Consider the following 12,652-nt stretch of genomic DNA (forward strand, 5'->3'; position numbering starts at 1 on the left):
TAGGTATGCATAAATTGTGTGCAGTTAATAAACAACAAAAATTGAATTTGAGTGGAAGCCATTCACTTATAGTTTATAGTGTCCTATGTATCGGAGATTGGAATGAGATTGGAGGCCCCCGGAAATTTGCGATGAATTAATAAAATAAAAATTGTGTTACCCTATTAGAATTTACCCAAATGTTTTGAATACACAACTTGTATGTAGGGGAAAAGGGAGGAATTTGGACCACCTAAGCAAATCGCCTAATATTTCCAAACCAATACGGTCTAAATAAAAAATGTCACATTGTATACTGAGCTACACTAGTTTTCTCTCAATAAATAATGTTTAATCATTATATAAAGCTTCAATCTACCAAATATATCATAAAAAAAAAGAGATTATTTTTGGACATTAAAATTTGATGCAGGGTGATTTAGTCCAGTGTGTGTTTCATCGAAAAAAACATACTTATGTTTATGTAAAGTATTTTTGGATAATGTTACAATCAATAAGAATGTTTTGGGATCGATACTAGGTGTCTTGGCCAGATTCCAGACCAGAAAAGTTGGATTGACACCATCTCGAACTCTGCATGAATCTTTTCACTGTTGGTCGAGCATTTTCAAACACTTTTGATGCTTGGTCAAAGAAAATCCGATCTCGATGGCCTACGTTGCTCTTTCAAGCTCCTCTTTCTTCCAACGTTGTCTGTCCATTCCCTTTTTGTAATTCAGCGGCATCTGGAATCAATTAGACAAAAGAAAAGTATCAAACCTGTAGGACCAATTCACCCCCAGAAACGTGTCCATGTCACCCCACACAACAAGCAAAAATTAAAATGCAATTAATTTAATTTATTGTTATCAAACTTACAGTTTCGCTACATCAAATTGTTCCTCTTCTGCAGGCGAACAGAACTTTACTGCACAATACACGAAAAGTTTGTTTAATTAGCGGGAAAAACCTTAAAACCACGATCGGAAAACTCACATTTTTTGACGATCAACGTGCTTGTTGTGTTCATGCTACCGTTTCCCTCTACTTGTGAAGTTTTACCAATGTTTTTTTACTTCAGGTACATACGGTTCAACAATAGAAGGAAATGACATTTTTAAATCCAAGTTGAGCCGCAATTTTTAGATAAAGGAGTGATCTAAATCACCCCGTGTTACCATACAGTTTATACAGTTTTAATGTTATGTCAATGTTCGACTAACTTGTGTCCTCGTAACTTAACTGTTGGTAACCCTAGGACATTTTCTCCAGTGCCATAGGGAAAACGCTCGCCAGACGCCGGTTATAGCTTTTTATCAAACTTCTCCCGTTATCACCATTCGCGATTCTCCCGATCTCTTTCTCTCTCTCGTTCGATGCGATGTGAGTGTGAATACTCAGGTCGCCATGGTGATTGTTTCGAGGGCTTCTGCAAGTTATCACTGGCTGATACTAAACCGACATTGCTCCCCATCTGGCAGCGTTTGCGTTAGTATCGGTGGTACAAACACACACAGCAAACCATGTCGGGCGCGGGTGGGCTAAGGTTGCGGGGGGGGGTTTGTTATGGTTGTTCTTTGGAGAGTGCTGGTTCATCCACAAAACCCAAGTACTTCTGAAGTTCAGTCCTGCTCGGGGAAACACGTGCTCCAGACGACGAGCCTTTCCTTCGTTCTCTCCGATTTTATCGACTCACAAATCGGCCGGTTGAGACCACCGTGTTCTCCAGCCGTCCAGCAGTTCGGAATCTCGGAACGTGCGGTGTGCCCGTCTGTGGTGTTGGTCTCGTGTGAAGCAGATTATAATTACAAGCACCCGCTGGGGACCGATGCCAGTGCACAGATTGCTCCCAGTTTGCAGTGGACATTAAAGCGGACCGATGCAGTGTGTGTGCCAGTGATCTTCAAACAGATGTTGTTCAACTAGAGACAAATAAGCCAAACCTGGTGGGTGGTCTGAAAAGTGAGCCAACGCTTTTAACTAAGCGATACCGACTCGCACTAACGATACATTTTCTCCGATTAACCCAAGCGTTGGCATTTAATTAAATGCATATGTTTTCGAGTGAAAACATGTTCCACCTGGTCCGGTGATTATAGCTCCTTTTTTTCGACAGTGGTGGGTGTACGGGAAGTTGATGGTGTCTGTGCTGGGAGGCAGTGGATAAAAATAGATTCGCCTACCTGTGCGGACGCGTTTGTTGTCGGACTAGAAGCGAAACGGAGGAGTGATTTGCTTCCAGGTCAGCGTTCCAGAAACGCGGCACGGTAAAAATCTGAGTAGCAGCGATGTAGTTGCAAGGCAAGGCACACTGACGAAGCAGCCTTACAGGATATTAAATTAATTGTGGCACTTGGTTTCGGTCGGCCCGCTCGGTGTCTCGTGATGTTCACAAAAAAAATGCCCGTATTCGTGTACAGGTGTCCGGTTTAGCTGCGTAACGAAAGTGGAAGCTGTGGGATGGAAAAAGATACATTAAGAAATATTGAGGATTTGAATGCTGTATGTTGTGCGTTGTGTTGTTGTGTTTGAGAAGCCATTTTGGAACGGTATGGATTGTCATATCTGTTTAATTATGGCAGTAACGAAGTTCGCAAATGTTTTGATCCATTCAACTTCTCTGCTAAGCAAGCAAACCTGAATTACGTACCTATGATACACAAATAGATTTATGAAACACTTGGTTCAACTATAATTAAGGATGATTCGTTGCTTAGCACAAAGCGTTGTTAGTACTATTTTAATTTACTGTGTACTAATTTTATTTTATATAAACTTCGCCGTTAGGAATACTATGGTTTAACCCATCTCTCGTCATTCGTCGTGCGGAATAGAGGGGACTACTTGAGTACTTCTCAGCAGTGTTGCCACATTTTAATATATACTTTTTTTTTCCAAAAATCTGTACCATCGAAAATATTCGTTGTAGAGAAAAAACTAATTTATTAGCATGAAAAAAAAACGCCTAGACCAAAAGTTCAATCTGTTGATCTGGGGCAAAACATACGTCGCACCGTCCGAAGCGAATTCTTTCAGACGCTCCTTGTAAGGAATTCCTTCCTTCTGAAACTGATCAATCATTGCACCAAGCGATATTGCGGCGTAAAAGTCGTCATGTACCTTAATGTTACTTTCTTCAAAATGTAAGAAATTTCGCACGCGGAAACATCTGTACCAATTTGTACTTTTTGACGAAAATCTGTACTCTGTACCGTACAGAATCTGTACCAAAAATAAAGAATAAATCTGTACCTTTCCAGATAAATCTGTACGTGTGGCAACACTGGTGGCAACCAAAATGCTTAACAAGAATAGGACAAGAAGGAGCAAATAACATGAATAAAAAGGATTTTCTGATGACCCTGAATCTGACTGTCTGAATTTTGACATTTGTTAAAAATGCGTCCCATTTTTACTCCAGAGCCTTGATTTATTTTAAAGACTTGTTTCAGCCCGTATGCTGGATCTTAACTTCAACTTTCAACTACTATTTTTTCAAAGATACGAATGTTTCTATTGGATACCAAAAGAAAATTATTAAAGAAAAGAATGTGAATTAATCATAGTATGTTTATTAAGCGTTATTGCAAATCCAGTTCAACTTTCAACACTTTCTGAGGATTCTAATTTTCTCGTCCTTCAAGGCTGCATCTCTTTGGGCGTTAGCCAGCATCTTCATTATTTTATCCTCAAGTTTCTTCGCTTCGAAATGGCGAAAGGCTGCATCTCTTTGGGCGTTAGCCAGCATCTTCATTATTTTATCCTCAAGTTTCTTCGCTTCGAAATTTGCTTGAACCTCTCTTGAACTAAAAAGTTCAAGTGAATTTCAAATAAAAAACCAAAAATCATCATTTTACTCGCTGCGCCATCTGGTTGTAACTTTAACGTAGATTAGTCACATCTACCCTGTTATGTGGTCCCTTGGATATCGAGTTAGACGGCGATGACACAGGATGCGGAGAAGTGGTCGTACGAATTGTATGCAATAGTGAAAGTAAACCGAGATGGAAAATGAAAGATGGGAATATTTTTTAAATCTGTGATGCCACAGATTTTGTTTATGTATGTTACTTTTCTTATAATAGTCTACTACATAGGAAAAATGGTATTATTAAAAGTAAAAAAAGCAAATGAAATGAACAAACAGTTTTTTTTCCTAAATCAATGCTAGCGTTCAAAATCTTATGGGCTCGACATTTTAACAGAATTTGAAATTTCAGTATTTTTGGAGTGTTCTAAACTCAATTTCAATTCAATTTTACTTCTCGTTACGTCGACCAAAAACGTAAGCGAACAAAGTCAGAGTCACACAATATTTTGTTCCTTTGACGGATAAACATTTGACAGTGCATTGGAAAAAAATGTTGCAAGGTTTTTTCATGTAAAATTGAAAAAAAATTAATTGACTCCGTATGACTTAGATTGAGACGAAAAGTTTTCCGCTTGCGTCTTAATTTTAGTCGACTGAAGTTTTCAGCACCCTAATTGTGAAAAAAGTAATCACAATAACTGACAAAAGTCAAACTTCCATGAAGTTGCTCTAGAATCTAAACATAGTAGGCATTAGAATACTATTTCTGAAATCAAAGAAAAAACTAAACATGTTAGTTCGTGATATGTTCTGTTTTTTTTTCATAATGCGAAAAATATGATTTGGAAAACTGTAATTAGTATCTGTATATCCTCTTTCAACGTTATTCGTTGACACATTCAATTCTGTACCATTTGAGTAAATGACTGGTATGCTTAGTGTGTGAACTTCTTATTATTCTGGCTACTAACACAATCAAAGTTCAACACAACCAAAACCCGTGAAACTTCCCACTTTTTATTCTTCATCTCGAAAGTAAACAGCCACATTGAGTTGTATTGGTGTGGTTACATTGCTTCCCACTTGCTTCGTTCGAATTCGTCAGCTTCTATCGAACAAAATTGTTTGTTTCTCTTCGTCAGTTATTGTACAATCAAATTTTCGTGCGTGCTTCGATCCAAGCCTTAGGGAGAGTTGACTTTATAATGCAAAACGTATTAACCCATATTAGGCCAAACGATAATTAATTCATGGCTTTGGAAAGCAACCATATGTTGATGTTTTGGCATCAAATGACAGCTTAGTTTATTAGCTACTACTTACCATCAATTTCATTCATTTTTGTTCAACTTTATTGGGCAATCAATTCGGTTAAAAGCAACTATGTGCGGAAAGCCTCACATAACCTAACAAAAACCAAAACCTAATAAAATGCAAAAAAATGTAAACTTTTCTACAGAATTACTTCGATAAAAAACCACACATCGTGATGTGGGAGAAAAATCATTGGATTGAACCTCCTGCAGGAGGAAAAATGTAGGTTTTGGTCAATATTATTGTTTCGCGGTTTTTTCATTATTTGTCATTTTCCGGAAAACGGAAGAACGGAAAAAATAAATCTTGAAGTTGGGGGTTTCTATAACGCCAATAATGAACATTACACCAATGGCTTCCTTTAAAAAAATAATGTTTACAGCATGGTCGTTAATGGGTTAAACTTTTCATTGTATTTGCTGTTAATGCCGCTCGATGCTGATGGCGAAAGAGTTTATGGTAAACGCGATAAAAAATAAGAACAACGACTAGTTTTTATTAGGGGTGCCACCTGTGTATTGCTCTTGATTTTCGGGAATTTGTGTGGCATTTTGTTTTATTCTGATTGTTAGATATCAATCATATTAGTGTTATTCGAAAACACTTTTTTATTATCTGATGGTATGTTTTGGGAAGGAGTAATTCCAAATGAAATCGACAAATGACAAAACATGAGTATTTTTGATTCGAATGAAAGTGTGTATTCCGTTTGGGTTAGAGGAAATATGAGTTTTCCACAGTAATTGAGAATTTTTTTACTCAAGCGTAACTTTTGAAAAGGGCGTATCGATTTGAGTAAGAGAAATCTTTGATAATTTATATCTCAAAAAATATGAGTCGTACCGAAATAGTGTCTTAGAAAGAGTTATAGAGTATTGATGGTTGAATATGAAAAAAATGTACACTGAGAAATAAAATTAGTACTCTTTTTTTATTTACAAAATAAAAATTCAATTTGCAATATCCAAAATACATATTTTTTAATTTTTTTTAAATTTTTTCATACAAAATAGAAGTCATGCAGAAAATTTAAAAAATGGGCCCAAGATGTTAAAACTATTTTTGACGAACTTTGTGGAACATCGAATTTTTAGGAATTTTTGAAACTTCGAATTTTTGTATGTTAACAATCATTTTTAGCCACAAATTATGAATCCTGATGTGATTTAAAACAAAAAAAGGTTATTATCAATCTCCTTCTAAATGTAGCCATTCTCGAAATATTAAAAAAAAATTCTAATTTATTGTCTTTTTTATAGTAAATAATCCCTTCTGATATGTTTGTCGTGTTATACCGTCATGTACCGTCATGAAATTTCATGAATTTGCTTATAATTTCCAACAACTTTTCCAAATACCTCATAATGGTTAATTTTTTGACTCAAGCGTAACTTTTGAAAAGGGCGTATCGATTTGAGTAAGAGAAATCTTTGATAATTTATATCACAAAAAATATGAGTCGTACCGAAATAGTGTGTTAGAAAGTGTTATAGAGTATTGTTGGCTAAATTTGAAAAAAATACACACTGAGAAGAAAAATTAGTACTCTTCTATTTATTTACAAAATAAAAATTTAATTTGCGATATCAAAAAAAAATGTATTTTTTATATTTTTTTTTTAAATTTTTCATATAAAATAGAAGTTATGTATAAAATTTAAAAAATGTGCCCAAGATGGTAAAACTATTTTTGACGAAATTTGTGGAACATCGAATTTTTAGGAACCTGATTGAAACACAACATTGCAATACTGGAAACCTGTAGATCCCATCCATCCTTTTAGGAATTGTCCGTGATGTTTGATCTTCCAGCTCAATCGGGTGCTTAAGATCGACGTGACGAATGGTTTCTGGTGGATGAATTTGATCTTGTGCAAGCTTGTTACACTTTGATTTCGATTTGATTGAAACTATCTGGTTCCGATTTTCGGTGGGACGTAAATCCTTCTAGCAACAAACTGGCTTATGGTCTGATCTACCATGAAATGATCAATTCAATTTTTTTGTGTACCATGGACAGTTATTACTGCTGTGAATCGTTTGAGCAGTGCTTGCGGTAGGGGTTCGCTATGCATGACATCTCTGAAGTAATTGGGTAATAGACGCTGCATATGCCACATACCGTGGTTCAGTTGGAATGGGACCCAGCTTTGGTATTGGGTGGTATGACTACACTCAAACTAGCTTTGACAGGAAACATTTCATCTTTGGCAGAAATGATGCTTTTTCGTGTCCTGGAGGGTCAAATGCGCAAATAATTAGCTGTTTTAAAAGCTTAAAAAAGGTTTGTATGTATGAGAGCAGACATCTCTTTCTTTATTCTTTTTTCATTTCATTTGGAATTGTACCAAAAAAAATTCCATTCGATGTCAATGGAGAGCAAGATCGAACCAAGGCCAGCTGGAATGCAAAGCTGGTTTTATCTCGAGAACGCTAAGTCCTAGGATTAAACGTTATACATAGTTTGTCATGTAGAATCGCTTGTAGATACCTTTCTACGTGTTACTTTTCTTAAATGGTAATAATCTCACAAAGTATTGAAATTTTAAAAAAAATCAAAAATTTATATCTTCATTTTGGTGAGTTTACCATGGCACCACTATAGCGGAAGTGGGGGCATAGTGATCACCCTAAGAAATATGCCCATTTCCAGCGTCCACATACCGCTCCAATTCCCGTTTCTCGAAGAATATTACAGTTCAACTCATTGTTTTTCAAGATAGCAAACGGATTTTACTATAAAAATTCAAAATAATACATTTTTCATTATTAGAAAAAAAAAGTGAAAAATCGAACATTTTTTTTGCTTGGAGGTAAAGTGGTCACCTAGTGGGGGCAAAGTGGTCACCCGCACATATCAAGCTAAATGGAATAGATTTATGAGTTTTTTTCGTCCAAAATTGTTCAAATGATATTTGATATAATAGGTACATGTATGAAATAAGCTTGGCCTATTCACCTAGAGTCTCAATTTAAATTTTCTCATGCATACAAAAACGTAGTAAGAAAACATAATGTTCCGCACAGTCTTCCATGTTTCACAAAAAACACTGCGTCCGGAATAAACATGTCCGCCCTGCTGTTCACAGTTTTGTGTTTGAGTACAAACATGATTTTTTCGTACCTATGTTAGAAAATGTGACATGTTTGCATTCGTGGTATGTTTGGACATACGATGTTTAATCCCAATGTTTCACATGATGTTCGAACATGGTGTACAGTTTCTCTTGCATTTTCACCCCAAGCACCGGCAGTGCGAAGAGTAGAAGAAGCGAATCGGACACCACACCACCACCACTCAAGGCGTGGTGTGTAGGTATGTTGACATGGAAAAAATGCTTTCCTTTCATGACAATGGGTGCTTCATCAAAAATATTGGGCAAATAAAATAAACCTCTTTTTCTGTTCTGAACAAAATAAACATCGATGGATATGAGAGTTTTTCACATTTGATATCATTATTTAGTGCACGCATCAATTTATATATTGAATTCATGTAACATTCGCTATTATTAGCTATTTGAACAAGTACTAAAATTGAATTATTCAGCAGTGACATGTTAGGCATGACGCTAACCACTCGACCATGGGAGCAACAAGTTTGGCTGGATCTTTGAATACAAATGGCCAATACTGCTTGTTCGCGACGATCGCGACCCGAGCTATAAAACGAGCGGAGAAGAGGAGAAGAAAGGATGATGCAATCGTATGCACACATAGCATATGTAGTGCAGTGTAAGTGTAGCTTTTAGTTTTTTCCTTCATTCCGTTTGTGATAACATCGAGAAATTAATGGTGTGTTTTAGCCGCTGAAATTTCTCTGCTGGTTCTGCTGTGTGCCGCTGAAGGTTGCATCTAAAACTAATTTTTGGGTATTTATTTTTTTGGTCAGCATTTGTACGACGTTGCCCGCTATGCAGTCGGCTCCCCAGACTTTAATTGCCAACATGCACGCAAAAAAAAATAGAAAGCTTCTTTCTATTCAGAGAATGTTTTCTTTGAACGAAACCAAGGATTATTTAACCAGACTTGGAAAATGTGCATGAACGATCTATAAACTTTTACTTAGTCGCGGCAATACATACACACACTCTTTACTGATACACGGGCCGAAGGTTGTGCAGTCCACTGATGATTCAACAAGAGCCAAAGGTTGTACCGCTCATGACAACTCTACACGAGCTGATGATTGCGCCGGCTAGTGATCATTCTATCCTGGATTCCTCGAGTCGAAAAAGGCGCACCATGCTAGATATGGGGTGCAGACTAGGGGGTCGTTGCTGATTAATGGTCAGCTGCATCCCAATAGGAAGTATCCCATGTCGGGCACACGTACAGAGCACTGAAGACTGCAACATCCCAATTATGAGAACACTTGTAATACTAACCTCGAGCCAACCGCGAGTAATCGGTTACATATTACTAACATAGTTGTAAGCAAACATTGTCAAAATATTAGGCTGTCAAAGTCCTGCGGTATTTCTGCGAGGTGTCGTTGTAAGCGCGTAGTTCTAGTTGTATTCATTGTATCGAGTCATACTATAGCTTGTTGGAAAGGTATTTTTGCGCGCTATAATATAGTCCTTGACAGTGTTTTGTTTGGTTAAGTCGTTCGTGAGTTATAGTGTCGCAAATATGAAGCAAAATAAAGAGAGAATCCGACATATTTTACAGTACTACTATGACAAAGGCAAAAATGCATCTCAAGCTGCCAATAAAATTTGTGCAGTTTATGGACCCGATACAGTTTCCATTTCCACCGCACAACGATGGTTTCAACGTTTTCGTTCTGGTGTAGAGGTCGTCGAAGATGCGCCACGCTCCGGAAGGCCTGTCGTCGAAAATTGCGACAAAATCGCTGAATTAGCCGAGAAAGACCGGCATAGTAGCAGCCGTAGCATCGGCCAAGAGCTGGGGATAAGTCATCAAACCGTTATTAACCATTTGAAGAAGCTTGGATTCACAAAGAAGCTCGATGTATGGGTGCCACACACGTTGACGCAAAAAAACATTTTTGACCGTATCGACGCATGTGAATCGCTGCTGAATCGCAACAAAATCGACCCGTTTCTGAAGCGGATGGTGACTGGCGATGAAAAGTGGGTCACTTACGACAACGTGAAGCGCAAACGGTCGTGGTCGAAGCCCGCTGAAGCGGCTCAGACGGTGGCCAAGCCCTCATTAACGGCCAGGAAGGTTCTGCTGTGTGTTTGGTGGGATTGTCAAGGAATAATCTATTATGAGCTGCTTCCCTATGGCCAAACGCTCAATTCGGACCTGTACTGCCAACAACTGGACCGCTTGAAGGTAGCACTCATGAAGAAGAGGCCATCTTTGATAAACAGAGGCCGCATTGTCTTCCATCAGGACAACGCCAGGCCACACACTTCTTTGGTGACGCGCCAGAAGCTCCGGGAGCTCCGATGGGAGGTTCTTTTGCATCCGCCGTATAGTCCGGACCTTGCACCAAGTGACTACCACCTGTTTTTGTCCATGGCGAACGAGCTAGGTAGTCAGAAGTTAGCCACAAAAGAGGCCTGTGAAAATTGGCTATCCGAGTTTTTTGCCAATAAGGAAGCGAGCTTCTATGCAGGGGTATTATGAAGTTGGCATCTCGTTGGGAACAAGTCATCGAACAAAACGGCGCATATTTGACTTAAAACAGATGATTGTAACTAATTTGATGAACAAATGAAAATTCAAAAAAAAATGCCGCAGGACTTTTTTGACAGCCTAATATTGAACTCCCGGCTCCGTTAGGTTGACGCCAAATGAGCCTTAATAAAAATATATATTTTGGTGCATGAACTTATAGCCTCTTAGTTCGTGCAATTTTTGAAATTCGAACTAAATTTCAAGTTCGTTTCTGTGAAAAAGTATTCTACGAAGAAATGTTTTGGGATGAATAATTTCTTTCCGTGTATGAAAAGAAACGAAACGAAAGCAATGAATACTGCGACATCGGGTGACATGTTTGTACATGATGTTCTTGAATTATAAACATCATGTTTGTTTTCACATGTCTATTTTTGTGTATCATTGTGCGTGTTGGGGATAGACACTCAACACTAGCGAGAATCATGTTCGAATTCAAACAAAAACATGGAATTTTCACATCGCGTGGACATGTGTAAGTGTTTTTCGGAAGACTGGTTCCGCATAATGATGCATGGTTTAGTTGGTGTGTCATATTTATCCAGGTTCAAAGTCACAAAAGGATTCTCTTCAAGAGTAGAATGTGATGCTGATATACCGCTTTAGTAAACAGGACATTGTAAGTTGTTATTCGCCTATGACCACTTTGCCCCCAAATATCAAAGTAATTTATTTCTATGCTATTTAATCGCTGAGATTAAACAAAATATCTGTTCACCTCCCCTAGAATATGTAAACAGTCGTCCAAACTGATGATTTGTCCAACATATTAGATTGACTAAACTAAATTTCTCGAGAAATTCCTTAGGTACCATGCGCACAGAACTACGGCCTAATGGCTATCGAGAGAGCAATTTCTGTTTTTATTTATATTTTGACTGTACCGTTAGGGATACCGTGTATGGTTGTAACGAATACTCCCAAAACTACGGCTGGTTGCGATGTTAGTGTTTAGGAAGAACCTGGAAGATTAAGACTGAAATTAATATGTACCATCTAACTATTAAAAAATTGCTATAATATGCATCTCCAGTAATTGAATGATTTTATCAAGAACATGTGACAGCAACGTTTTTTCCTATCTGGTACTGACTACAAAAAAGACAGTCTGCGTCAAAATGAAATTTAACTCAGTTTTATTTGAGTATGACCGCCACAATAGATCAAATAACTGGTCGCAGTGGTAATGTACAAAACAGAGAAGAATATTTTAGCTTAACCCCTTATTTTTCGCTCTTACCAGATTAGTAGAACCGTAACCTTCGCTTTTCTATTCTGAACTGGCTTCATGTCTGACAAAGCGTAGTGATATTAATAAGGAGTTAGTGATAAGTAAGGAGTTTATTTTCAACAATTAAATACAGTTGCAACTATTTTTTGGTAAATCTGTGTCCTTTTATGACATTATGATGCATCGATGAAATTAGAAACAGTTCTGCTTGTTGGTTAACCCTGTTGTTACGAGCGTCGTCTATAGACGACATCTGCGCGACGTCCTGTGTGTACGAGCGTTGTCTTTAGACGACATGAAATTCATACTGCTCTTCGATCACACCAGCGCGATGTGCATACTTTTCGGCGCAGTGCTCCGTACTCAATCAATCAAAACTCAATCAAAGTTTGAAGTTTGGCCACTCTCATTAATTGCTATGAGAAACTGAGGAATACAAATTTTTTAACTTGAGTGCATATGATGAATTAATTTTGCGATCTTCTATTTTTCAAATGCTTTTTTGCAAAAAAAAAACCCAAATCGAACCTTTTTGACTGCTGCTTTTCAATGTGGGATTTACATTACAATTTAGATATGTAAAGAAGTGCAGGAACGACTTTAACAGCAAAAAAAAGAAGAAAACTGCAAAACATTCTATTCAAAATATTTGTTTGTATACGG

The 12,652-nt window shown here is 37.6% G+C and overlaps 1 long non-coding RNA gene across 1 annotated transcript in view; it reads right to left on the reverse strand.

The window, feature by feature from the left end:
- Positions 1 to 417: 417 nt before the first annotated feature.
- The window catches only part of LOC129773224 (uncharacterized), a 29,899-nt gene continuing 17,664 nt past the window's right edge, over positions 418 to 12,652 (reverse strand). Inside the window, exons 3-5 of the long non-coding RNA XR_008742668.1 lie at positions 976 to 2,432; positions 859 to 907; positions 418 to 725 (exon numbers count right to left, since the gene is read on the reverse strand). This is a non-coding gene — a long non-coding RNA (uncharacterized LOC129773224). The remainder of the gene's footprint in view (positions 726 to 858; positions 908 to 975; positions 2,433 to 12,652) is intronic.

This window comes from Toxorhynchites rutilus, chromosome 3 (genome assembly GCF_029784135.1).
Source record: "Toxorhynchites rutilus septentrionalis strain SRP chromosome 3, ASM2978413v1, whole genome shotgun sequence".
Classification (NCBI taxonomy): Eukaryota; Metazoa; Arthropoda; class Insecta; order Diptera; family Culicidae; genus Toxorhynchites; species Toxorhynchites rutilus.